General features: G+C 36.1%; 1 pseudogene; it reads right to left on the bottom strand.

Moving 5' to 3' along the window:
• Positions 1-27,809, bottom strand: part of LOC116624094 — a 51,150-nt pseudogene that overhangs the window by 1,470 nt on the left and 21,871 nt on the right.

The raw sequence follows: 27,809 nt of genomic DNA, 5'->3' as shown, positions 1-27,809 counted from the left end.
TGATCCCAGGGTCCTGGAATCGAGTCCCCTGTGGGGCTCCTGGCTCAGCGGGGAAGTCTGTTTCTCCCTCCCCCTTCCCCCGCTTGTGTGCGCGCGCTCTCTCTCTCTTTGTCTCTCTCTCTCAAAAAATAAATAAAATCTTAAAAAAAAAATTGCAGTTGCTTATGTAACTTACTATGTCTTCCTCCTTGTGCAGCTAATGACCTTTATGTCAAGGTACTCTTCTAAGGAACTAGTGAACTGTTAGGTCCTAGTATGTGTGAAACTTACACATATATTCACTTTAAAAACAAATAAAATAATGTTGATCAATAATCTGTTACGGGCCAGGCTTTGTTTTAAGCTTTGGAGATAGAGCAGCAAACAAAACATAAAACTCCATACCTTCATAAAGCTTATATTTTAGTGGGAAGACACAATGATAAAATATGTAAATTAAACAGGATGTTGGATAATGATGAATGCATAAGGACTACGGAGAAAAGTAAGTCTGCCAAAAAGGACAGTATGCTGCAGGAGTGACAGGGGGAGAAAGATTCCGGGCTATTTTAAATGAGGGTTAGGTATGGAATTTTTGCGAGCAGATCTTTTTAGCAAAGATGCGAAGATCACCAGAGAAGTACTCCCGGAACAACAACAACAACAACAACAACAACAACAACAACACTCCCCTCCCCCCCCCCCCAGTCCAAAGCCAGGTGGTTTATTGGGGGCTGGGGCCCTGAGGGCTGTGGTGGGGTGGAGGGGCCCCGTGTCACAGTCCTCAGGGATAATAGGGGTGATGAGTGAGGGCCCCCTGCCGCCTGGGCTCACAAAGCTTTCCACCATCGCATTGTCTCTGACCCGAGAACTGTGAGACCAGGCCGTCCTGGGCAGGGACTTAACGGTGACCTTGGCCGAGTGCAGCTCCAGCTCTCCAAGCGGCTGGAGTGTCACCACCACCATCTTTAGCGGGTCTGCAGTGACTAGGTTCGGGCTTGTGCTGCCGCTGGCTGTAGTTCTCCACCTGTTCGTGAATTTCCGCGCGCCTCCGCAGGGGCACCTGCCTGCTAGGTGAACTTATAGCCACACTCAGCGCCCTTGAACTTCCGCACCGCCTTGGGTCTTCTGACGTGTACACCCGGCTGCTGGCAGAAGCGGGGCTGACTCTCCTGGTGGCCGCTGGCCACGTGTTTCAGCAGGACTCCTTTTAGGGGAAGGGCTGCTTGCAGAACTCACACCGAAGGGCCTCTCAGCCGAATGGGTATGGTTGCACTTGACCGGGTTGGCTTGGGCACAGACGGTCTTGCCACAGAGGGGGCCCTGCAAGGGCTTCTTGCCCAAGTGCATGTGCAGGTGCAGACTGAGATCGGCCTCCTGGGTAAAGGCGTGGCTGCAGAATTCACAGGCAGACGGCGTGTCATTCCTGTGCTTGGCCCTCATGTGCATCTGCAGGCTATTTCTGTTCCAGGCTGGTGCCCCCAGTCCTTGCGCACAAACAGCTTCTCCACATGGTGCTTAAAAGCCTCGTGCAGCTGCAGTTCCCTTGGGACGAAGCACTTGGCGCAGTGGGATAGACGTGGGACTTGGCAGCTCGGGGCAGCTTGATGGTGGGGCTCTGCAAGTCCTCCTCCGTGAACTGCGGGGTGTGGGAAGAACACCTGTAGGGCATCTTTCTTCTTCGTGTGGGACGCCAGGCGCAGCTACAGCTCCATCCTCCAGCGGTGGGTGTCCTGAACACGGAGAACGTGAAGACCTATTCCCAGCTGTTCATATAATTTCGGGTTTTATGCTCCAAGAGTTTCTCCTTCTGAAAATAACACTTTGCACATTGGGGACACCGGAAGGGTTTCTCCCCAGTGTGTTTCCTGCTGTGGACTTTAAGATTATATTTGCTAAGGAACTTCTTTGACAGAAAAAGGAAGGCCTGACTGTCCTGCTTTCACCTGTTTCTTAAGTGCCTGGATTAAAAATAATTAGTATGCCAAAGTGGCATATTTTGAAGTGACACATTCTAATTTCCTTCAAAGGAGTATAGATATCTCCTAGGATGATAGGGGTTGGGTGCCTATTTTTATGGTACAGTGTGTGTGTGTGTGTGTGTGTGTGTGTGTGTGTGTGTGTTTGGCGGGGGGAGGGGGGGCAATACCTAGAGAAAGTATTTTAAGCCTAGTGAAAGAATCCTGTATGGATTTGAGAGCTGACTGGGAAGTCAGGACAGGACAGCAGTCAGAGGGAAGACGATGTGTGGAATAGAATGCTTAGCCCCAGTAATTGTGAAAAATATAAAGCAATTTACAGTGTGCGGGGGACCTGCTTAGAATTAGCAAATGATGTTTCATATACTACTTCTAGCCCAGAATCTTTTATGTTTACAGTTGTTTGATAAATATCTCACTATGAAAACTCCTAATCCTTTACCCAATTTTAAGATAAAAGATGTGTGCATGCATCTGGAATTATGAAGACAGACTGAATATATGTACTTTGCAAAGGCAGGCTCAATCTAATTCACAAATGGATAAGAAACCATCTTGGCATTATGCATCAGTGGCTATGTCTCTGGACTTTTTTAATCCTTTTATTTTGTTATTATTTTTGTTTTTATTTTAAACATTAAAATTGCTTGTGTTTTTACTTCTAAATATCTAATATAAAAGTCATTATCTCACATTGCTCCTTTAAAACAGTTATAAAAGCATTTCTTGTATCGCCATTAAATTTATTACATTTCAGTGATATTTTGTTCCTTGTACGATAGGAAGTTAATAGGACTCATGAGCTGTATCTAGAATACAAGTTGTACTGGTAGTATATTCCAACCTCTAAATGCCTTTCATGTCAACATGAGAGATACCATCAGGCATTTGAAAGCTCTGGCCTATTTATAAAGATACCATCAAAACCTGCCTGATGTAGCTGACTTATGAATCAATTATCTGAACTACACCAAGTGATGTATCTATTCTGAATTTTAGAGTCATATATTTGAAGCTAAACTACAAACAGATAAACTATTCAACAGCCTATCATGATTCTTATCTTCATGTTTATATCTGTCAAATGTAGGGGGGAAAAAAGCAAAATCTTAGAGATTTTACTGGGAAGCATTTAAAAAAAATAAATCACACATACAAATTCTCCCTCTCTCTAGCACACACACACACACCACACACACCACACACACCCGCGTGCATGCACACACACAAACACACATCTGGCTGTCAAGTTACTTATGACCTGAGGGAAAATGAACACAGATCAAAAAGTAAAATTTAAATAAAATCAAGTGCACAGGAAAGATTACTCTTGTAAAGGGGAAAAATAACAATCGGTAAAATTTATTCTCATAAATTCTGTCTTAAATGGCTGAGTAGTGCAGTAAGCAGAAATGACATTGTTTTTATACAAGTTACAAAGCCACTGGATGTGGAGAGGGAAGGGTCCTATTTCATCCCAGATGTTGAAAATAAGCCAAACTTAAGAGAGAGGTTTCCTTTCTGTTTTGTTTCTAGGCGATACTTCACAAGATATAGTCAATTTAAGGAGCTACACTTCATTTGTAAATATTAATTATGTCACTTTTATTGCTTTGCCTGGTAGGATTCAGATTTCAGAAAAGTTTTGCTCAGGCTTACCAACCAAACCCATGAGAAATGGAAACATTAAGGTAACAATGTATTAATATAGACTGAGAAATGTAGTAACTCTAGTTAATGAACTATCTTCTCAATACAAAAACCTGTGTAAGATACCAAATTGGTATCAGAAGTTTGCTTTTCTGCATAGAATTATAATAAAAAAAACTCAACAGCTTACTGCTTCCTTGAAAGACTAACTGCCAACGTGAGTAAAAAATAAGAGGCAGTTAGGCAAAAAATGCTGATGAAGGCATTTGGAGTTTAATACAACATAAACCAAGATTTCTGGTTATTTTCCCTACAGCAGAATCTCCTGGGAGGGAGGGGCTTAGCTGTGAGGGGATGGAGTTAATTCAAAATGCAGAATCCTGTGTACGGAAGTGGTGAATCGCTGTGTGTGCACCTGAAGCTGACATTACTCTGCAAGTTAACTAAGTGGAAATTAAATAAAAACAAAATGCAGAGTCCTGGGCCCCACCCTGGATTTACTAAATTAAAATCTGTGGGCATATCCTAGGAATTAGTTTTAATGTATTTTTTAGTACTTCTTAGACACACTCAAGCTTGAAGAACCTTTATGTTAAAGAGGGGGGCCAAGAAAGCTGGCATGGTAAGCAGGAGACAGGTCAGAAATGGCCGAGGCATCACGATAAGGGGTTTGGTATTTATGCTGAACATGGTGGGTAGCCACTGAGCAGGAAGTACCATGTAAATATACTTTAACTATCAAAGCATGTAATTGTAACAAATTCCTCTAATTTAAAGTTTACTATATCCTTAGAAATATTGAAAAATATAACAAAAGACATTATAATAGGTCTACCTTTGCACAGAAGCCAATCAGAAAGTATTCTTTCGGGGTGCCTGAGTGGCTCAGTCAGTTGAACAACCAACTCTTGGTTTCGACTGGGGTCATGGTCTCAGGGTCGTGAGGTCGAGTCCTGGGTCTGGCTCCACATTCAGCGGGGAGTCTGCTCAAGTTTCTCTCTCTCCCTCTCCCTCTACCCCTCTCCCCACTCGCATACACATGCTCTCTCTCTAAAATAAATAAACCTGAAAAAATAAAAGAAAGAAAGTATCCTTTCTGGAGCACCTGGGTGACTCAGTCAGTTAAGCCTCCAACTCTTGATTTTGGCTCAGGTCATGATCTCAGGGTTGTGAGATTAAGCCCTGTGTTGGGCTCCCTGCTGGGCATGGAGCTGCTTAAGATTCTCTCTTTCTCTCTCCCTCTCCCTCTCCCCACCCTCTCCCTCTCAAATAAAAAAAAAGTATTCTTTCTCATATATGTATTAAAAACAAAGTCTAGAGCTGCAAAAGAAATTCAGTTAAAGATGTGTAGGAATGTAATAAAAATTTAAATATTTGATTTGTGGTATGAATTAAATGAAATTTGTGACGCTCCAGAGCATATTTCTTTGGATATATTAAGTGTAATATCTTCAATATCTTGTCTCATAAATCAAAGGAAATTAAAACCAGCAGTTACTCCATATAAAATGAGTAAAAGCCACAAAGAAGAAAATATAAATAACCAATGAACAGATCAAAAATTATTCAACTTTCTAGAAACCAAAAAATTAAAATAAAAATACTGAAAGATTTGGCCTCATCTATCATATTGGTAAGTGTTAAGATGAGAATAATATTCAGTGCCAAAACTAGGATAGCAAGCTTGGCATTTTTGCACCTTGCTGGTAGCATACACATTTTTTTTTAAATTTTACTATGTTATGTTAATCACCGTACATTACATCATTAGTTTTTGATGTAGTGTTCCATGATTCTTTGTTTGCGTATAACACCCAGTGCTCCATTCAATACCCTCTTTAATACCCATCACCAGGCTAACCCATCCCCCTCCCCCCCTCCCCTCTAGAACCCTCAGTTTTTTTCTCAGGGTCCATAGTCTCTCATGGTTTGTCTTCCCCTCCGATTTCCCCCCTTCATTTTTCCGCTCCTGCTATCTTCTTCTTTTTTTTTTTAACATATAATGTATTATTTGTTTCAGAGGTACAGGTTCACAGTGCTCACCATAGCACATACTCTCCCCAATGTCTATCACCCAGCCACCCCATTCCTCCCACCCCCTACCACTCCAGCAACCCTCAGTTTGTTTCCTGAGATTAAGAATTCCTCATATCAGTGAGATCATATGATACATGTCTTTCTCTGATTGACTTATTTCGCTCAGCATAATACCCTCTATCTAGTTCCACCCACGTCGTTGCAAATGGCAAGATCTCATTCCTTTTGATGGCTGCATAATATTCCATTGTATATATATGTACCACATCTTCTTTATCCATTCATCTCTTGATGGACATCTTGGCTTTTTCCATAGTTTGGCTATTGTGGACATTGCTGCTATAAACATCGGGGTGCACATCCCCTTCAGATCACTACATTTGTATCTTTGGGGTAAATACCCAGTAGTGCAGTTGCTGGGTCATATGGTAGCTCTATTTTCAACTTTTTGAGGAACCTCCATACTGTTTTCCAGAGTGGTTGCACCAGCTTGCATTCCCACCAACAGTGTAGGAGGGTTCCCCTTTCTCCGCATCCCCGCCAACATCTGTCCTTTCCTGACTTGTGAATTTTAGCCATTCTGACTCGTGTAAGGTGGTATCTCATTGAGGTTTGATTTGGATTTCCCTGATGCCGAGTGATGTTGAGCACTTTTTCATGTGTCTGTTGGCCATTTGGATGTCTTCTTTGGAAAAATGTCTGTTCATGTCTTCTGCCCATTTCTTGATGAGATTCTTTGTTCTTTGGGTGTTGAGTTTGATAAGTTCCTTATAGATTTTGGATACTAGCCCTTTATCTGATATGTCATTTGCAAATATCTTCTCCCATTCTGTTGGTTGTCTTTTGGTTTTGTTGACTGTTTCTTTTGTTGTGCAAAAGCTTTTTATCTTGATGAAGTCCCAATAGTTCATTTTTGCCCTTGCTTCCCTTGCCTTTGGCGATGTTTCTAGGAAGAAGTTGCTGTGGCTGAAGTCGCAGAAGTTGCTGCCTGTGTTCTCCTTTAGGATTTTGATGGACTCCTGTCTCACATTGAGGTCTTTTAACCATTTGGAGTCTATTTTTGTGTGTGGTGTAAGGAAATGGTCCAGTTTCCTTCTTCTGCATGTGGCTGTCCAATTTTCCCAACACCATTTGTTGAAGAGACTGTCTTTTTTCCATTGGACATTCTTTCCTGCTTTGTCGAAGATTAGTTGACCATAGAGTTGAGGGGTTAGATTTATTCCTAGGTATCTTATTGGTAGTATACACATTTATTAAACTTCACAGGAAATTAATTTGTCAATATGTATTAAGAGCCCGTGCATGAAAAATCTGTTTTTTTCTATCTATGTGCATGGCACTGTGTAGACTTAGTACATAAACAAATAATGCAATATATGTTAAGAAAAGAAAAAGAAGAAGAAGATAGCAGGAGGGGAAGAATGAAGGCGGGGAAATCGGAGGGGGAGATGAACCATGAGACTATGGACTCTGAAAAACAAACTGAGGGTTCTAGAGGGGAAGGGGGTGGGAGGATGGGTTAGCCTGGTGATGGGTATTAAAGAGGGCATGTTCTGCATGGAGCACTGGGTGTTATGCACAAACAATGAATCATGGAACACTACATCTAAAACTAATGATGTAATGTATGGTGATTAACATAACAATAGAAAATTAAAAAAAGACACTGGGAGACAAAAAAAAAACTATATCATAATGTAAGGTAGTTTACATTTCTACCATGTTTTCTTTTAATGTTTAAATTATTTCAGTTATGTCTTTATGTGAAAAGGAGAAATAAATTCTGATTTTCTTGTCCATTATACATAGCTATATTCCACTTGATTACAAAAGGTAAATTTATGCAAAATGTTTTTGAAATTTCAAGAATATGTTTTTGAGTGGATATATACTTAAAACTATGAAGAAAGTGTTTTCTTTTTTTCCATAAGACCCATTGTTTTGATAGACCCATTGTTCTGACCTGGGTCTGAATTATGGGCAGCATTTTATTCATTGTGCTTCTAATTTTTAAAAATATAAAGATTAAAAAAAATAAAGATCACATTTACTTCAATGCCTCATCCAAGCTGACTTTTTGGTAAGAGCTCTTACTCCCTCTGGGGTACTTTTTATTTCACTGGCATATTTTAAGGACTAAATGCACTACTTGGAGGTTTTAAATTTCTTTTTTTCTTATTTTTAAATTTCTAATGAAATTGGAAGGAAAGAGAAATAATACATAGGGAATTTATACTTCTTTAATTTCTTCAAGACACGAAGAGGTACACACATAAAATTCAATCTTTTGAAATAATATTTATATCTTTTTGCCAGGAAAGTATTTCAAGGTTCATTTTACAAACTGTTTTTATTTAATGGGACCAGTAGGAAATTTTAAAGTATTCAGCTAGTTATTCGATTAATATATATTGCTAATTTTATAGATGTGCATACTTAGCATAAATATTATTTATTTCAGTTTTATACATTTAAAAAAATGCCACAAAGTGAATTATAAAATTTTAATTCATGATTTTAACCATGAATGTGACAATACTTTTTTCATATAATCACCTTCTTTTGGTCATTTTATTTTATAGGTATGACACTTATTTAATGAATGTTCTGTGGTTATATATTTATGTTTTTTCAATTTTGTTATAATATATACTGCTGCTATATGTGTTATACACATATTTTTTCATAGGATTCTTATATAAATAACATTCTAGAATAGGAAAAATGTCAAATAATTGTAATGTTTTAAGATTTTTGATACCTCTTGCCAAATTACTTTCTAGGAAATTCTTTCAACTTCTACCATCTCCAGTACTGTCGAAGGTATGATAGTACCTTTGCTTATCCATTATTTCTTTGGTTTTTCAGCATCTTCTGCATTTGGTTCTTAGGAGATTTTTTCATATGGCAAAATTCCTTTTTCTATATTTGAGAAAATTTATTCTGTTACGGAAGAAAGGAAAATGAAGAGAATTGCCTACGTGTTAAACTGTGGTGCATGTTAGAAAGATAAAGTGGATCATATATCTGTGAATATAGAAAGGGATGGGAGAAAGCAGAAATACCTAACTAATATTCACAAGGCACTAAATATACATGAGGCACCAGGGGCACTAAATATTCATGACCTACTAAATATACATGAGACATTCAGTATTCTTGCTGTCTTAATTCAGCCAACATTTGATGACTGCTGTCATGGCCCCATGAGTCCTCTGCCCTTGCAAGGAACATTCAAACCTCAGTTTTTGTCCTCGTGTTCATACCATCATCATACCACAAACACTGCAAACCCCAAGAATCAGGTAGTATCCTTTCAATTTAATTGCATTATATCCTTGGCCAGTTAAGCACCCATCTCTTTCACTTTGCTTTGTGCTGTGTGTCCTAAATTAACTCAAGTCATTCAATTTGTTCTGTGAGCCTTTCTGTTCCCTAATCTCTGGAGTAGTTTGTCTGGTAGCATACTTGTACTTGGAAGCTACCTTTGTATGAACATAATTTTCCACATGACACTTTCTTACCTTTGCAACTGTACATTTAAGCACGTTTAATACATTTTAAGCATTTTTAGTTTTGTTTTTTGTTGTTGTTGTTGTTGACAGAGAATGTGTGTGTGGCAAGTGGGGGGTGGGTAGGGGCAGAGGGAGAAGAGAGAAAACCTTAAGCCAGCTCCATGTCCAGTGTGGAACCCCATACTGGGCTCAATCTCACAACCCTGAGATCATGACCTGTGCTGAAATCAAGAGTGGGATGCTTAACAAACTGAGCCACCCAGGTGCCCCAATCTTTTAAAAAAAATTTTTAAGTGTACGGTACAGTATTATTAACTAAAAGCACAATATTGGACAGCTGGTCTTTAGAAGTTTTTCACATTGGAAAAGTCACCATTTTATGAGATTTTTTTCCTATATCTCACAGGAGTTCTGGGCACTAAGGAGGGCAGTAATGAGAGTATGTTTTGAATGACATAACCGGCCCTATGAGAGTAAGGAATTTTAATATTTTGGTTGTCATATTCTTTATTCTTGGCTTTAGTTGGGGTACCAGAATCAGCTGTTTTTCAGCAGTTTTAAACATTGATAAAATCCTTTCTTCCTCACTCTGTAGTTGTATAATGCTATACTGGGGAACAGATAATTGTATTATATGTAGTTAAAGGTGATGATGGTGTTTGCAAGGAAGCTCCTTGAAAAGATAGTTTCATTTTGGATATATCCATACAGAAAGCCAAACAAAGAATTCTAGGTTCCTTCTTTGCTACTGTTGAGTTACCAGGAAGCGTGCAGAATGTGTTAGCTGCTGCTACTAGAATCATCCCATGATATACGGGTCTTATATGGAAATTAGGAAGCACATAAGAGAAAAGACCCACTGCTATGACAAGTGAGGATGACAAGCTATGGGTACATGGGTGGCTGTCTCAGCTTGGGAAGAATAATTCCCTGGTATTTAAAGTAAAACTTTTCCCTTCCTAGGCACCAAACAATGTTCTTTCACCTTTTCAAACTGAAACAAGGACCAAATACTTATATAGTAAAATTAAAGTTATAAGACTCTTAGATCAAGTGAAATACTTTTTTATAAAAGTACTCACTGAACACAACCATAAAAGAGATGAACACCTAGTGTGGTTGCCACAAAATAAACTGTATCAACCAATAATTTAACTGTAGTCTTGAAATAAGAGTGGTTTTATTATTAGTGGAATATATATTTCTTTAAAAATTGAGAGCTTGGAATTAAAAATAGAACAGATGCCCTAGAACTCATTTAATCTATACATCCACTAGGTTTTAATTAAAATCTTATGTATGTACTATTTGCAAAAAGTGTTTTTGTGGTAGCTATTGTATATATGTTTTCTAGTTTATGGTTTCACACATACTAGGACCTAACAGTTTCACCAGTTCCTTAGAGGAGCACCTTGACATAAAGGTCATTAGCTGCACAAGAAGGAGGACATAGTGAGTTACATAAGCAACTGCAAATTTTAGATAAAGAACAGATTCCATGCATGTGTGGTTTTCCTACATGGTAATAAGAAACCCTTGGCAGTCTCTTAAATCCCTACTGACTGAGGTCATGGTTGGGGCTACCCGTGGATACACCTGAGCCTGCAAGAAGGAATTGTGTCACCCACGGTATAGAAGAGGAAGGACTGAGAAAAGAGGCACCATGACATCTGACACCTGGTATCAAAGAATTCAGTCAGTGGAAACACATAAAACTGCGGTAACATCTCTGCCGCTGGGGTAGGGGGTGAGCCGTCTTGAGGTTCATTTCAGCACCAAGTTACATTCAAAAGAGTCATCAATTTGGAGTCTACAGAACACTGAAGAGCAATTCATATCTTTACTAAAATTTCTTAAATGAGTTGGCAAGTAAGTTCTGAAATAGAAGAATGTATGTAGCATGTCACAGAGTCAAATATGTTACAAATCCACCTACCTTTGCTAATCTCCCTGAAGTTCTAAATATTACAGAAGTCCCCAGCCCTGACTAACCTTTCTGATTTCATCCAAAATGTCTTTTTCACTCTCAAAACATGAATTCCAACTTTATAATGTTATCTCCTGTTTCTTTTATGTTATTTTGGAGACTGATTTAATTATGCTCTGATGAGGCAAACTCTTCATCATCCATTATCACAAATAACTCAGTAGTTTCAGCTAGAAAATTTCATATAAAACAGAGTGAAAGGGAGAAGTTTGCTCTTTGTCCATGACATACTAGTGACATAAAAATGCCTTGGGATTGTAAGTTTTGTCTACTTTTGGTTTCCTTTCTTTTTTCCTATAATTTCCTATTCTTTTTTTCCCCTTTTGTCCATTTTCTTTATGTCCTCTTTTCTTCTCTTTATTGTTTTTTCCTTGTGTAGATCACAAAAGGTTTCATAGAAGCAAAATGTAAATTAGCCATCACTTAAAATAAAGTCAATAATCCTTACCTCAGCCTGAAATGTTTTCTATATTGCCTTCCTGTGTCAACCTATTGGAGCTCATCTAGTTACAGGATGCAAAGTCCCTGAGAAGGACTACTTAATTTTTGGTGTTTATTGGGGTGACAGTAAATATTGTAGTTATATAAACTCCACCAAATATACCCAAAGCACACACACACTCCCTCTCCTCTCCGTGTGTTTCTGTTTTTCTCTTTCTTCTCCACTCCACTTCTCTTACTTCATTCCCAATGGATGCTTCTAAGTAAAATGGACCATATATATAAAAACTGAAAGAAAAAAAATGAAAAAATAAACAAATGATCATTGGATTTCTGGGATCTAGAGCCCTACCTCACCAGAGGGTTGTGAAGATAATGAAGCTGTTTTGAGGCCCTCATTCTCTTTGTGTTCTTTGAAACTTTCCACCTTCTATTTGTCTCTGTTACTTTCACATTTAATGCTTCGTGGGTGGAAAAATTTAGACACACCTCTTTTCAAATTAGAGCTTCACACTTACTAGCTGCACGTTACCTTTCTTTGTTGCAGCTGTCACATCTTGAAAATAAAAATAACAATATCTATTTCATAGAATTGGAGGCATTGAATCAGAGACTATATCTAAAGGACTTCATGTACTAGAGAGCAAACAAAAACCAGTCCACACATGTTTCTTATGTCCTCACTTACTTTTCTTTATTGGAATATGGGTCTAATATTAGAAAGCTACACTAAAGGGAGAAGTTTCCTCTGTAAATTGCTTGTCCTGAGAGACTTCAAATTTTAAGCTTTATATGTAATAGAAAAGTATCAAATTTATTCTATATTAAGGAGGATTCTAAAAGGTTTGAGCTGGCAAAACTGAGATATGATTTCTTTCAGTAAATCTTATCTGTTGGAGAAGATAATATTTGAATATTCAGTTCTATTAGTCACAAAGCTTTTTTCACTATATTCTTGTCAATAAAATAATTTAAATATATGAAACATGAAAGAAAAGTGAAACATTATGGTTTCCAAATCTTTACCTGGTTATAGATTATCAACATCTGAATATCACAGTTTTACTTTAAACACAATGATGTTTTATATCCTGTACTAGACACCATAGGAACCATTAATCTCTATTTCTAATAAAACTTCATAACTAGTTAAGTGCAGTTGTTAAATAATTTCTTTTTATAGTAAAAGCTTTTACAATTAACAAGCCAGATACTGACTCAAGTCATTATCAATTTCTTTGTGATTATTATAGCTTCCATAATAATCTGCACTCTATTAACATGGATTTGGCTGCACTTTAAAGAGCAGTGTCATTAGTTTTGGTTTCACAAAAAGATGAGAAGAAAGTAGACTTTTAAATTGTTGGAGTCTCAGAGTTACAAACTAACACTGAAGCTCTCGGACCAAAGACACAAATAATGCCATATCTAACTTTGAACATGACTTATTTTTGTTCCTAAACTAACTTTGGGAGCTTGCATTCATTGATAATTTTTACAATTGTCTATTTCTCATTTAGATTTCAAATTTGAACAAAGTAACACCTAGAAACTCATGCAGTTACCCAGCAGAGAACTTACTTAGTTATAATGAATGTTTAAGTCCCAGAAGGAAAGTCCAAGAGGTAACAGTCATGCATCAGATATATTGTAAATGTGGTTGAGTTTAGACAAATAACGACAGTGTAAAACAATAATGATATTCTATTAATTGAACAAATGAAAGTTCAAAACACAACTAAACATGTTCTAGAAAAGAACATGCCTTTCCAGGAGAAGATGCAAGAAAATGATTAACTTTATACATTGTTACACATGCATTTGTAATTTCTATGGTAAGGATCTTCAGCTCTGATGGGGATAGAGTAGTTCTCGGTGGGGCAGCATCCTCATCTAATATAGATAAACATAAACCAAATACATGTAATTAAATAAATAAAATAAAAATGAATAAAATACATTTAACAGATAAAATACAGAAAACAAATCTGTTTGAAGGAAATAGACAGCTGGAATAAAAAGAACTAGAGAGGATTCTGGAGGGAGAAAAACTCATAAAGATATAAAGATAAAAGATGGCTTTCTGAACCCTTAAAAGCCCCGGGCATTTGGGGCAGCTGGAAGTCTACTGCAAAGTCCAGAGGAGGGTTACTGAGAAAGGATGGGGAAAAGAGAAGAATTATGGATGGAAATTTAGAGACTCATATGCATACTAATTTTCCTTCACAGTACATTTGCCAAATGCTGAGGCTGCATGGAGTGCAGGTCAAAAGCTTTGCAGAAAAATTTTGAAGAACGTAAGAGAGTGTTACCATTCTCATGAGGATAGAGATTAGAAGTTTTTACTGATACAGGAAAAACCCATGGAATACATACTATTTTTAGTTAAAAGCAAAAGCAAAAACAAAAACAAAACAGGAACCTGGGAAGCAGTATAAATCAGAGGTGGATTGAGCCTTACTAGAACTTCAGCCCAGTTTTGATTTATCATAATCTTTGGTAAGATGAAGATGATCAGCCACTTCTCTATCTGAACTGTGAAATGAGGGAGAGAACTTTTCTAGATACAGAAAATAACACATGAAAATAGTGTAAAAGCCTCTGTAGTATTTTAGAAACACAGTGTCTGGAATTTAATCATAGGTTAAAAAACATGTCAAAAAACAGGATCATAAGAACAAAAGCCAAAGGAAACAGAAAATATAAATGAACATCTATGTAAATGCAGATATACATATATAGATAAATAATAGATAGATTTAAGTAAAGTGACTAGAAGTGTCTAACACTAGATTAGATACAGTATAAGATTATAGAACTAAATGATATGACAATAGAAAATAGTTGAACATTTGCATAGGGGAAAATCATGAACATTGAAAAAAAAAGTGTCATAGAAATAGACTTAGAAGCATTACTGTTGGTGAAGTCCAGACGTAGAGGGCATAGAATCCAGGGCAAAATCAATATCAGAACTGTTAGGATTCGAACAAAATTAGAATACTTCATTATTGGAAAAATTAGTTAAAACACATTCAAGAAGTACTGAAATACTCAATATGAATATAATGATCACTATACCTAGGTACATCCCAATACGAGCACTGAAAATCAAAAATAACAAAAAATAAAAGCAGGCGGAGAAACAAAATCACGTTTCCTTCAAAGCAGCAACAAGGAAGCTGATGGCTGACCTTTCCATGGGTGTGATGAGAGCCAGAGGAAATTGAATTAAATCTCCAAAGTGCTGAAAGGAATTAGCTTTCACCCTAGCAATCATCTATATGCAGTGGAAATATTTTTCAAAAGCAAGGTGAAATAGTGTTTTTGGACAATTAAAAACTGAGGGATAGTTCACAAGTTTAGAAAAACAAAAATTGAGTCAAATTGTCACTAGCTAATCTGTAACAAAAGAAGTACTAAGTGAAGTTGTTTCGGCAAAAGAACTTTCCAGCAGAAAACAGAGCTTTGCAAGGAGTAAGAGCCCCCAGAAAGGGCACATATAAGGGCAAATACAAATGAATATTGATTGAATACCAATTTACAAAACAACATAATGTTTTATGAATTTTATTTTTTATTTTTATTTTTTAAAAGGTTTTATTTATTTATTTGACAGAGAGAGAGACAGCGAGAGAGGGAACACAAGCAGGAGGAGTGGGAGAAGGAGAAGCAGGCTTCCCGCAGAGCAGGGAGCCCGATGTGGGGCTCGATCCCAGGACCCTGAGATCATGACCTGAGCCGAAGGCAGATGCTGAATGACTGAGACACCCAGGCACCCCTGTTTTATGAATTTTAAATCTCCATGAAATAAGATAAAAATGGTAAATGAAGTTGAAGTTTCCTAGAGTCTAGTATTATTACTAAGGTAGTGAAAAAATGGCACCTAGGTGGCTCAGTTGGTTAAGCAGTTGCCTTTGACTCAGGTAATGATCCCAGGGTCCTGGAATCGAGCCCCACATCAGCCTCCTTGCTCACCAGGGAGCCTGCTTCTCCCTCTGCCTGCCGCTCCTCCTGCTTGTGTTCTCTTGCTTGTTCGCTCACTCTCTGTCTCTCAAATAAATAAATAGAACTTTAAAAAAGAAAAGAAAAAATGAAATTAAATAATTGTATTAGACTATGAAGTGTCAAATAAAAAAATATTTTTAAAATCTGTAGTGACCACTAAACAGGAAGTAAAAGATAAATAACTTAGAAAGCTAGCAAGATAAATCTAAGTAATAAAAATTTTTGATTTACACATAGAAGGCAAGAAAAGAGATAAAATCATAAGACAAAGTGAATTAAAAGCTACAAAATTTTCAATGTATTTAAAAACCCAAATACATCAATATGTATGTTTTATGTAACTGAACCAAAAGTAAAAGACTTAGATTGCCAGACTTCCTAAGCAGCTATATCCTGCTTATAAGAGATAGCTATTGAATGTAAGAACACAGAGTGATTCTTAGAGGATGGAAAGCAGCAAAGCATGCAAACACTAATCAGAAGAAAGCCAAACACCCGACAAAATAGACACAAGACAAGAAGGACTTAAATTGTTATATACTTATAACACAGGTTCAAAATATGAAGAATAAAAGTTGACAGAAAACAAACAAAAAGTGACAGACAAATGCATAACCTTAATAGAAGACTGCAATAAGCAGACAAAAATAAGAAAATATATCGAAGACTTTATTATAATTAAGAAATTCAACTCTTAGACATATAGATAGTATGTGGATTCTTTTCAAGAGCGTATATAGTACTTCCCCAAGTCAACCATGCACTGTCATTAAAATTAAAATGATTTACATTACTTAGGGCATGGTCTCTGATTATAGTGAAATTTATCTAAGAGATAATCAGAAAATTCTCAATTGCTCAGAAAAGAAACAAAATACCAATAAATAACTGAGAGGTCAATGAAGGAAATGTAATGGAAATTGGAAAAAAGTTAAAGCAAATGGAATGATGATATGACTCTTTAAATAACTTTTAATGTCACACAAACAAGAAGGAACACTTTCTAAGTTTCTGGGGTCAATTAAGCCTGAAAAAGGAATTTAAAAGAAGAAAATTACTGACAAATGTTGCTGAGCAAAGTAAATGCAAAAAAAATCTCAGCAAAAGAATATCAATAGAATTTGGAAATATATATGTATGTATATATTTGAAGCCTATAAGTGTATGTATATGTATTTATACACACTATATGAATGCTTAATTAAAATTTACTACATATGTGTATATACACACATACACATATGAAAAAGTGACAAACTAAGGTTTATTTTAGGATTGAAAGTTTGGTTTAACATTAGAAAAAATAACCCATACAATTCACCACATTTTAAAAAAGGACAAAACTCACTCAGTCAACTTGATAGTTAACAGAAGAAATAGTTGACAAAATTCAGTATACCTTCTACAGTGTACTGTCCCCAAAAAACCCCCACAAAAAAACTTTTAACGAATCAGGAATAGAAGGGTACTTCCTTAACTTGAAAGGAAATTTCTACAACCAGCTCATATGAAACAGAAACATATATTTGATGAAGACTTCATGAAAGGAATGGCCCCTCCTCTTGCCATTACTGAATATTGATTTGAACCAGGTCTATACACAAATAGTCATGAATACAAAAGCTCATAGCAGTAGTATTCTTGAAAGCCACAAACCTGGAGTCATTTCCAATGTTCAAATATATTAGAATGTATGAATTCTTGTCTATTCATTCAATGGAATAGTGTACCCTAATAACCATGAATAAACCACATTTACCTACAATGACAGGAAGCAGTGACATGGAGAAATCTCAAAAATAGAATTTGAGTGAATGAAACATAGTACAAAAGTGTGCACGTATGTTATACACATTATATGCTGTTGTGAGTGCAGAGAGTGTGTCCACTTGGGTGATGTAGCTGAAGACAATAGAAGGAGTTTTGGGGGCTTAGATAATCAATTCGTTTTTTTATCATGCTGGTTACATTATGGTTTCATTTTTGAAAACTCATCAAGCTGTATGCTGTTACACTATATACACTTCCCATGTGACTAAGTTTATTTAAAATAACATAAAATAAAGATTCGGAGGGAATAGAGTGTTAAAATCCAAATATGTCAGATTTATAGGCTAATTTCATACTGTAAAGGCATAAGAGGAAAGATGATCAGCACAATTATTTTGTGTAATTACTCTCCACTGCTTCTTGTGATCCTATCTCTTTGTATATGTATATATGTATATGTATATGTATATGTCTTTCTGGTGCACAGATCATTCCTCATTTCTGTGAAAAAAACACCATTTTAAGATGAGGGCAACCAACTTACTGTAATCAAATCATAATTCAAGTTTAGATCTGAAACCTATTTACTCCAGCAAGATGGATATTGCTGCTTGTGAATTTCAAACTATTTAATATTAGCCTCATTGCATTTCTCAATAGTTGGGCTTGAAACATGAGGCAATGTTTTCTTCTGCCAGTGCTCACAACAGACTTTATACAAAATTTAATTAGAAAATTTTTGAAGAATTTTCATCCCAAACTATCCTGTTCCTTATTCCTTTTCAATGGAATGTCCTAACATAGCATATACTAGAAGGTACTTAAAGTGTATACACACATATACACACACACACGTGTATGTGTGTGTTCAGCAATAGAAAGTATTTTTCATCTCTAATCTAATTGTAAGTAATTTATATGTAAAAGCAGCCATTAATGTAGTTCTTTATCTTTTTGGAATAATGTGAAAAATACTGGACTTTCAAAAATATGATGAATAACGTTCTCTTTAATCAAAACATATATTTTGACAGTTGTTAACCAACCATACTAAATTTGAACCTAATAAAATATTCTAAGCATGCATAAAAAACTTTAATAACAATGAAATGTTTTTCATCTAAAGCTTCTCCTTAAGAACGATGAGAGCTAACCATGTAATAAATCTATTTTACCAATCCTATGCTATTTTTTGCCTTTTTTCACATTTCATTAAATTTCTCTATGTATATCACGAATACATATAATAGCTATTAATACATTTTTACATAAATTAAAAATTATATTCAAGGATGTGTCAGATTTTTTCTAAAGTATTATGTTATTATAATAACTTTTAAAAATGAGTTGGAATAGTGTAAAATTTTTGTTATGTCTTCTGTAATAAATTATGATTAGAACTTCTATTTATGTTATATGTGTTATTAAATTATACCAAAGATATATGATTTCTGAATGTTAGTAGAGTATTCAAGATAGAAAGAGGTAGAATAATATGATGACATATTATGAAGGGTAATCCTGTATATTTTTCCCATACCAGCTTGCTCATAAGAAATGTTTATTGATAAAATAAAGCAAAAATCACCTCAGAGAAAATTCCAGTGTTCAACACTATTTGTGTATGGCAAGAAAATGGTCATAAAAATTATAATGCCATCGATCTAAAAAAAATTAATGTATTTATTTATACAGGTAAGGGTTCATAGATTTTTAAGGATTTTTGAACTCTTTCATGGAGACAAAAGTAAAGATGCATTTATGGGTTTTAAACAAGATGCTAAAATGGTAGGTTGGCATTTCTGAAGATTTTTCTTAGACAAGGTGAAAAATGGATTGAGGATCTATATGACTGAACTACAATGCACTTCAATGATAATATTTATTTGATAGATTAAATTTATGTCTGTGGAAAAAAGTATTAAAAGTAGTAAATGATATGTTTATGCATTGGAAAACTGAACATAGTCAAGATGTTCATTTTCTTTTATCGGTCGATAGACTAAAAGTTTCTATCAAAACTTAAGCAAGTGTTTTTTTGTTTTTGTTTTTGGTAGTCACAGGCAAGTTTTTTGTAAATTTATGTTGAAAGAGAGGCTCTACAATAGCCAAAACAACTTTGAGAAAGAGGAATAAAGTGAGAAGAGTGACTCCCCCTGAAGCTGAGGCTTACTATATAGCTAGAGTAATGAAGACAATGTGGTATTGGGAGAGAGAGACATAAAGGTCAATGCAACCTAACAGAGAACTCAGAATAGATCCATATAATATGTTCAATTGGTTTTTGACAAAGATGAAAAAACAATTCAATGGAAGAAAGAGCCTTTTCAACAAATTATGCTGGAGCAAGTGGGCATCCATAAGAAAAAAAGAACAGAACTGCAACATAAACCTCACACCTTATACAAAAATTAACTCAGAATGGATCATGGAGGTGCCTGGGTGGCTCAGTCAATTGAGGGTCTGACTCTTGATCTCAGCTCAGGTCGTGATCTCACGGTCCTGAGTTCAAGCCCCATGTTGGGCTCCACACTGGGCATGGAGCCTACTTAAAAAAAAAAAAAAAATGGATCATGAACTTAAATGTACAATAAAAAACAGTAAATTTCCTAACAAAAATCCAGAGAAAATCTTTGGACCTATTACTAGGCAAAGAGTTTTTAGACTTGTTATCAAACACACAATCCATAAAAGGGAACTCCAATAAATTGGATCTCAGTAAAATTAAAAAGTTTTGCTCTGTAAAATCCTGTTAGAAGAATGAAAGGACAAAAGAGTATATTTGCAAGTCACATATATGACAAAAAAAATTCTTTTAACTATAATATATAAAGAATTCTTAAGTGTCAACATTAAAAAAACAAATATCTAATTAGAAAAATGGGCAAAAGGTATAGACAGACATTTCACAGAGAGGATATACTGATGGAAAACAAACATTTGAAAATATGTTCATCATTGGCCATTAGGAAAAGGCAAAATAAAATCACTTAGCATTCACAAGACAGAGAATAGGAGAAGAAAGAGCTGCACAAGAAAACTCTTAAAAGGTCTCTAGAGGTAGTCACAGAACACTGATCGATGCACATGCGCGGGGAAACTGTTCGTAGAGAGGACAGAAACATATGAAAGTATTAAAGAGTACATGGTGCTCACACAGGGCCAGGAATGTGCTTATTCCCACCAGCCAGACTAGAAAATCTCATAATTCACAGGACTTTGACAGAGTGTGGAGATGGGTTATGCCTTAGTGGTGTGAATAATAATTAGTAATAATTATTAACATAATTAATATATTATTTTATTATTAATTTAATTATTAACGTAATAATTAAAAATAATACCTTTGTAGTGGTGAATAATTCACCCTAAATACTGCTTTAGTCCTGCCAAACAAACTTAAAAGTCAAGGCACAAAGAGATCAAACTATTTCTGAGTAACACTGCATACCAGCATGAAACTCAAGAATATTTGTAAGAAAAAAAACCATCCAGCACCCAGCAAGGTAAAATCCAAAATGTCTGGCATCCAATTAAAGATGATGAAGCATGCAAAGATTCAAGAAAATATAACCCTTAAAAGGGAAAACAAAAAAAAATCAAAACTGACCTTGAGAACTGACATACATGTTAGATTTAGTAGAAGAGGATATAAAAACAGTTATGTTAAAATAGTTAACTAGAGACACAGAAGAAATAATAAAAAGGCCCAAATAGAACTTCTGAGATGACAAATACACTGAGTATAATTGACAGCAGATCTGACTTTGAAGGAGAAAGGATTAGAGAACTTGAAGTCATAGCTATAGAAACTTTCCAAAATGAAACACTCAGAAGAAAACAACATATAAAAGTGTAAAAGTGAACTTTGGACCACTTCAGGAAGCCTAATACATGCATAGAGGTGATTCCCAGAAGAAAGAAGAGAACAGGGAGGCAGAAAAAACATTTGAGAAATAATGGCTGCAAATTTTCCAAATTTGATAAAATACATAAATTCATGTTTTCCAAGAAGCCCAATAAATCTTAAGTACAGAAACATAAAGAAAATTACACCAAAGTACATAATCAAATTGCTCAAAATGAATGATAATCTTTTTTTTAAGATTTTATTTATTTATTTTAAAGGGGGGGAGGGGCAAAGGGAGAGGGAGAATCTCAAGTTGACTTTGCCCTCAGTGCGGAGCTCTACATGGGGCTCGATCCCATGACCCTGAGATCATGACCTGAGCCAAAACCAAGAGTTGGAAGTTCAACTGACAGGGCCACCCAGGTGCCCCGAGTGTTAGAGAATCTTAAAAGCAGCCTGAAGAAAAAAAAAATACTGCTTACAGAAAGCAGAGATAAAGATGACAGATTTCTCACTGGAAACAGCACAAGGAGGAAGAAATTGAAGCAATATCTTTAAAATACTGAAAGAAAAAAATACACTGCCAACATAGAATTCTATATCCAGCAAAAATAAATTTTACAAAGGAAGACAAAATAAAGTCTGTCAGACATAAAACAACGAGCACACTTGCCAATCAGAAGGAAAATGATACCAGGTGGAAATGTGGATCTACACAAAGGAGTAAAAAGCATTGGAAATAACTATATGGCTAAATACTTTTTTTATTATTTAAATTTCTTTAAAAGGTAATTGCATAAATGAAAATAATAGCAATGTGTTCTTGAGTTTATAATATATGCAACATTAAAATATATAATAACAGTGTCACAAAGGCCGGGAGAAGAGAAATGGAAATATACTGATGTGAAATTCTTATGCTACACCTTTTTTTTTTATTGGAAAGAAGTAAAGCTGTCTTTTTTCACAGATGACATGATTTTTTTTTTAAATTTTATTATGTTATGTTAATCACCATACATTACATCATTAGTTTTTGATGTAGTGTTCTGTGATTCACTGTTTGCGTATACACTTTTGATACTATAAAAGCACATGAAGGTGGACTATATTTTGTTAGAGGTGTACACTATAAACCCTAGACCAATCAAGAAAATAACAAAAGAAACAGACAAAATGGAATCATAAAAAATACTAGTTCATCCAAAGACAGAAAAAGAGGAAAAGAGAAAGAATGGATGAGACAAATAGAAAATAAATAGCAAGGTAATATAAATTTATACATGTATAATTACATTAAATTTTAATTATCAAAATATTTTAGTTAAAAGGCAAAGATAGTCAGATTACATAAAAAAGCAAGACCAAGCTATATCGGGAAAAAAAATCCCCATGTTAAAAAAAAAAAAGGACACACATAGGCTACAAGTTAAAGGGTGGGAAAAGGAATAGGATACTTGCAGTAATGAAAGAGACTTAGGTTATTATATTAATGGCAGACAAATACCATTTATTTATTTATTTTTTAAGACTATTTATTTATTTGGCAGAGAGAGAGCACAAGCAGGGGAGCAGCAGGGCAGAGGGAGAGAGAGAAGCAGACTCCCCGCTGAGCGGGGAGCTCGAAGTGGGACTCAATGTGGGGCTCGATCCCAAGACCCTGAGATCATGACCTGAGCCGAAGGTGGACGCTTAACCAACTAAGCCACCCAGGCGCCCCCAGACAGATACCATTTATTTATTTTTTTAAAGCATTTTTTTTTGAAGATTTTATTTATTCATTTGAGACACAGAAATACAAAGAGAGAGAGAGCATGAGCAAGGGGAGAGGCAGAGGGAGAGGGAGAAGCAAGCTCCCCACTGAGCCAGGAGCCTGATGCGGGGCTCGATCCCAGGACCCTGGGATCATGACCTGGGCCAAAGGCAGATGCTTAACCATCTGAGCCATCCAGGCGCCCCGACAAATACCATTTAGAACACATTCATATAGGAATAATACATAGGTACCCCACCCACACACACAGATTTTATACCTTTAAAACAGAGGCAAGAGTTTTTAAAGCAATGTTTTGTATGCTTCTGCTTTTCTAGAGCCAGAAAAGTTCTTTTGGGATTCCAAAATCTGGCTTTGGTTATGAAGGACCAAGATTTGGAGAACCAAAAGCCCAGAGTTTGTGACATCAGCCACTAGGCAGAGAAAAGAGTAAGAGCATGAGGTCAGAGCAGTTTTCCTACCCCTAGTAAAGGAGATACTGGTACATTTAGCTTGTGGTGAAGAAACACACCATAGGGGAAAGAGTTAGGGTGTCTTTGGAGGAGAGAAGGAAGTGTGCTGGTGCAACAATTAGGGGAGAGCTAAGAGCTAATTACAAAGTTGTATGAAGACAGAGATGCCCCCCTGAATGTTACAACTAAAAGTTTAAAGGGACAAAAGAAACAGTATGTGCATAATAAGTAAGTAAAAGGAAACTCGGTCTGAAGTGAAAGTATAATCAGTAGGATTATGTTTGGGATATTAATGAGGAGGTGACTCTAAGTCTCAGTAAACCTTAAATATTTAAATTAAGTTTACGGTGGTCCAGAAGCACTTTCATGCTAAAATTCAGAGTTCCTGAAAATCAATCACTGTGAATCTTTTCCATCAGGAAGGCTTATTTAAAATAAGTATATGTGGGGAAAAAATGGCATTTGCTTTCACTGAGGGAGTGTTATTTTAGGAAGTTTTCTATGTGGTTAGGTATTTTACATATGCAATAGTAATTATAGTTATTATAGTAACATAATAGTGAACACTTGGAATCACCAATGAGGCACTGGGGTAGTTAATTTACATGTTTTCCATTTTATTCTTCTCCACATGTGTCAAGGGAAGTATTTTTATCTCCATCCCACATATGAAGAAACTGCTACTCAGTGACATATCTAAACGGTTTGACTAGAACGTGGGAAATTAGACTCCAACTATTCTAAGTCCAAGACCTCACCTTTTTAACAGGATGACAGATCATGAGCTTGTAACTAAATAAAACTGAAAGAAAATAGCATAGCCAAAAACAATAATTTCCCATATGAACAGTATGATCACTTTTGCACGTGCAGCTGAAGGTAAAGTTCTTCTAGTTTCTGGGGACTATATATAGGTAGTGAGAGTTCCATCTAGAATTTCTGAGACTTAAATTGGACCATCAGGCTAACCTTAATTTCAATCTACTACAAGTTTCTCCTCCTCAAGCTGAAACAAACTGATTCTGACTAGCTGGTTCTTCCCAGGTCCCATTTCTCTCATGTTTTTACCCAGTATCAGCTTTCCTTTGCTGATAGTCTGACCCTGATTCCTGACTCCTGATCACAAGGGCCCCCATCTGGTTCCATAGGCCCCTCTCTGTATCGGTCATTTGAGATTTAGGTAGGCTCATTTGGTTGCAAAGAACAGAGGCTCATTCAAGCTGCTTAAATAAACATGTGACTTATAATTAGAAGTCACATGGGCTGATTTGGGAATAAGAATTCCTTCAGTACATGAAGCATCTCTGGAGACCAGCTTCACTCTGTCTCTTTCTCAAGAAGAGAGAGTGCAGTCTATTAGTGAAGATTGTTTCACTTCAATCCTCAGTGGAATGACCTACAAGCTATGTGCTCTTGGAAAATTGTTTCGTTTTCCTCTTCTGTAAAATACAAATCATAATAGCACCTACACCATAAACGTGTGATGATTAAATGATTATAGCATGTGTGAAGCTATTATATTTTGGCTGGACCGCAATACACCTTAAGTATGTGTGAACTTCACTACTACTTTGCATAAACTTCATAGTAACTTTTAAAAAAAAAATTTGTTGAGGTGAAATTCACATAATATAAATATAGCCATTAAAAATGTACATTCTCCATGTTGTGCAACCAACACCTCTATCTAGTTCCAAAAACACTTTTATCTCCCCAAAAGAAAACCCCATGCCCATTAAATAATCTATCTCCATTCTCCCCTCCCTCCAGAGTCATTTTTAAAAAAAAATTGTGGTAAAAAACACAACATACAATTACCATAAAATTTACATCTTAACTATTTTAAGTGTACCGTTCAGTAGTGTTAACTGTGTTCGCATTGTTGTTCAACACATCTTTAGAATTTTTTCATCTTGTAAAACTGAAACTCAATACCCATTGAACAACAACTCTCCATTTCCCCTTCCTCAGCCCTTGGCACCCACCATTCTACTTTCTGTTTCTAGAAGTTTGACTATTTTTGATCCTCATGTACGTGGAATCATACAGTATCTATTTTGGGGGGACTAGCTTATTTCACTTAGCATCATATCCTCCAGGTGCATCCTGTTGGAACATCTGGCAGGATTTTCTTCTTTTTTTTAAGTCTGAATAATATTCTATTGCATATATATACCTGCTGGGCCACTTGCAGGTCTGATGCGCCCTCCTCTTTCTGGCTGACTGAAATGAGGATGCCCAGGGGATCTTGGAAGTCCTTCACTGGAGAGGAAAAGAAGGCATTAGCTCGGGTTCCTAAAGAACTGTGTAGAGATCACTGCCCTGAAGTATTACTTATGAAAGAAAACAAACCATTTGGTCTTGAAATAATAAATTTGGTCTTTAAATAAACCACCTGTAATTTTTCAGTCCAGTTAATTTTGTAACATACTGAGAGCTTATTGTCCTATTTTGCTGGCAAAAAAAAAAGGGGGGGGGGTTGTGCCTCTAATAGAGTACCATGATCGCAGGATTAAAATCAATGTTAAATGTGATCAGTCCTTTCTAAAACATCCCGGATTATTTGTCTGAAAATAAAAATGCCTGGTCCCATTAAAATGTGAAAAATGATTCATTTTTCAAAGTAGTGGCTGTATAAGAATTTGAAGAACTTGGAAAAGAAGCTATTTTCCACAGTCTGAAGCCCAACAGGGATAGAGCACATTTCAATATTTCTAATTAAACTGACAGAATGGGTGATGATAACATCTGGGGGTGTTTTTCTTTTTTGGTAATAAAACCTATTGATGCTGCTGACCTGAATGTTTCTTATCTATAAAAGACAACAAATGAAGATAAGCTGAGTTAAAAAAGAGGAAAATGGGAATAAAGTCACCACTAAATAGCTAATTCTGTAATTTCAACATGAACTCTCTCCTAGAAAATTTTTTTCAGAAACTTTTATTTAATAAACATTAGATCCATTAGTCAATATGAGTTTTTCACAGCGTTTAAGAGATATTTGAATATAGGGACACCTGGGTGGCTCAGTCGGTTAAGCGTCTGCCTTCGGCTCAGATCATGATCCTAGGGTCCTGGCATAGAGCCCCACATTGGGCTCCTTGCTCAGTGGGGGCCTCCTTCTCCCTCTGCCTGCCGCTTCCTCCTGCTTGTGTGCTCTCGCTCTCTCTCTGACAAATAAATAGATAAAATCTCTAAAAAAAAAAGAGAGAGATTCTAATATAGATATGAAAGCTGTTACAAAATTCTCTTCATCTCTCAAAAATATATCAGGTAAAGTGTACTCTCCCTAATAGAATCCAGCTTTGAAGTCACAAGTCCAGTTGCACCCACTAGAACAATTTTAAATTTTGTTTTTAAGGTGTTTGTAAAAATAAAAATAAGAGTATACGATGAACCATGAGAGACTATGGACTCTGAGAGACAAAGAGGTTTTAGAGGGGAGGCAGTGGGGGGATGGGTTAGCCTGGTGATGGGTATTAAGGAGGGCACGTACTGCATGGAGCACTGGGTGTTATACGAAAACAATGGATGGTGGATAACCACATCAAAAACTAATGATGTATTGTATGGTTACAAACATAACATAATAAAATTAAAAAAAAATAAGAACATACGTAAATGGATATCTAGACAGCACACTGTTAACTTAATGTGCAGTAAGAAGAAAGAAGTCCCCTTGTGGCTATCCCTTAACATTTGACCAAAAAAACCCCCCAAAAATACACTAAAAGAAGTAAATCTGGCTATTAAAAAAAACAAAAACAAAAACAACATGGTTTGCTATATTTGAAATTACAGGAGATTTTTGCAATATAGAAACAAATGTTTCTTTGAAAGCAGTCTTATTTCTTTTTCTTTTCTTTTATCTTTGGCAGTCTTATTTCTAAACAGAGGATGGCCGCTGTAATCATCGACTTCTGCAGTTTGACTATCAGACAGAAGCAGTGTGAACAGATGTGTCTCCACAAAACAAACACACCAAGAGTTGGTCCTTTTAAGCTGCTCAGAAGTAAATTAAGCATGAACAACATAATGCTACTTAACTTGTAATTGTGACAGGCAGAACCAAAAATTATATACAGGCCGGGCAAGCAGCACGTGTTCTTTCTTCTCTGTAATGATGCTGTTTATTTTCTCATTTTAATAGTCTTTTCTTGGGGGGAAGTATTCCATTTAGTATTTGTATTCTTTTGGTTTCTATAAGGTCTGCATTTGGTTTTCCAAAGTTTTCAATTTGGACATAATATTGTCTTACCTATAGACCTTCTGGGCGCATTGATGGGAGCAATTGATGCAAATATGAGTGCGGGTCTCTGCCACTAGGGGGCGAGCAAACACGGTTCTGTGAGAGATGGCGAAGGCAG

The sequence above is a fragment of the Phoca vitulina genome, unplaced genomic scaffold, assembly GCF_004348235.1.
Source record: "Phoca vitulina isolate PV1807 unplaced genomic scaffold, GSC_HSeal_1.0 scaffold64, whole genome shotgun sequence".
NCBI lineage: Eukaryota > Metazoa > Chordata > Mammalia > Carnivora > Phocidae > Phoca > Phoca vitulina.
The sequence above is the reverse complement of the archived record's forward strand: the minus strand, read 5'-3'. Positions and strand labels throughout refer to the sequence as shown.